Source organism: Microcebus murinus, chromosome 4 (assembly GCF_040939455.1).
Source record: "Microcebus murinus isolate Inina chromosome 4, M.murinus_Inina_mat1.0, whole genome shotgun sequence".
Classification (NCBI taxonomy): Eukaryota; Metazoa; Chordata; class Mammalia; order Primates; family Cheirogaleidae; genus Microcebus; species Microcebus murinus.
In genome coordinates this window covers 251876-253661 of record NC_134107.1, presented here as the reverse complement: position 1 = coordinate 253661, position 1786 = coordinate 251876, and positions in this window count along the sequence as shown.

Here is a 1786-nt window from a genome sequence, read left to right as displayed (position 1 = left end):
AGGCGCGGGAAAGTGGGGGCGGGCCGGCTCCGGGGGCACATGACGGCGGCGCCCGCCCCGCCCCGCGCCCGCCCCCTGCCCGGCCCGGGGACGGGGGAGGAGGCGGGGAAGGTTTTAAAAGCGGCCGGGCCCCGCGGCGGGCCGGCCAGAGCGTGGGGTGGAGCGCGGCCGGTGTCGGGCCCGCCGCCCGCCTGCGTCTGCGGCCGGGCCGGGGCGGCGGCCGGAGCCCGGCGGCGGCTCCCCTCCCCCCGCGGTAAGTCCGGGCGGGGCCGGGAGCGGCGGCGCCGCGGCGGCGACAACTTTTCCGCGCCGGGCTCGTGGGCGGGGTGGGGGTGCGCCCGGCGGGTCCCCCAGCCCTTCGCGAGGGGGAGGGCCCCGCCCCGCGCCCCGCCGCCGGGACTGGGCGGGCGGGGGGCGGCCGGAGGACGGGGACAGCGCGAGTGACCGCGGCGGCCGCGGAGTCCCGGGGCGCCCCCTACGGAGCGGGGGGAAGGGCGGCCCGGCCTCTGTCCCCTCCGCGCGGCCCGCCGCGGCCCGCACCCAGGCCCCCCGGGAGGCTCGGGCGGGTCCCGGGGCCACGGGGGCAGGTGAGGAGGGCAGCGGCTTGGCCGCAGGGGGCAAGGGCATGGCACTCCTGGGGCTCGGGGCTGGAGGTTTGGGGTGGGGGCATGGATACGCACGTGTGTGCCCCCACCTGGCCTTTGGACCGGAAGGATGGGTGGGGGTCTCAGAGTTCTTTGGATGGGGGTGTGGGACCCTGGGACCCTGGTTCAAGTTCCTGACATGCCACCCAGCGAGTGGGGCAGAGGCCTCTTATGGGGAGGGCCTGGCGGGACTTGGGGGCTGTCTCCCTGCCCCCGTCCCGGCCCGGCAGGGAAGGGCTCATTCAAGGTTGCACAGGAAGGGGGGGCAGGTCTGGGACCTGCCTGGTGGGGCTCGGGGTCCCGTGCCCTTGGGCAGCAGGAGGAGGTGAAAGGGCCCAGGCCAGAGAGAACCCTGACTCCTCTGTCCCAGCCCCAGTCTGACATCTCATTTGAGCACCGGATTTGACAGCCACCAAAGCCCCCAGCCCTAAGTGACCTTCCTGCCCAACCCAGCCGGGCTCCAGACCGACAGCCTTGGACATGCTCCCTGTCACCTGCCCCCCGCGCATTCCCCACCCAGCCGCCAGCCCAGGAAGCAAGGTGTGTTCGGGTGAGGCTGGGGTCTGTCGGACCCCTGACAGGACAGCGTCCTCTGGCTGTCCTGCCCGTGCCAGCCCGAGCCAGAGGGGCCGTACCCGACAGGTGCCCGGGCTTAGAGGCGAGGTGATGTTGGACACACCCTGTCCGCTCGCCCACGCACGCTGCCTGGACCAGCCTGGGCACATGTGTGCACATGCCACTGTCCTGGGAAGGGGCCCGGTGCCAGCTCTGTTCTGGCATCCAGGGGGGCATCTCTTGCCTCCGCCCCAGCAGGATGTCCTAGGAGCACCCTCTCGACCCCAACCAGCAGGCCTTGCCTGTGGGCCTAGAGGGGACCCTAAAATAGCCGCCGGCCTGGCCCAGGGCTGGCACGAGGAGCACATGCGTGACAGGGCGTGTCCAGGGGGGTCAGGCCTGTCTGTGCTGGCCCGGCCCTGGAGCAGCCTTTTACTCACCGCAGACCCTTGGTCGCCGGAGAAAGACAGCAGAGGCGGATGCTCCAGGAGGGACCCCCGTGCCGTGCCCACCCCTGCCGGGTGCAGGCGGAGGCCAGATGTCCTGTGCAGGCCGCAGCTGCGGGCCGGCTCCCGCCCATCTGCACT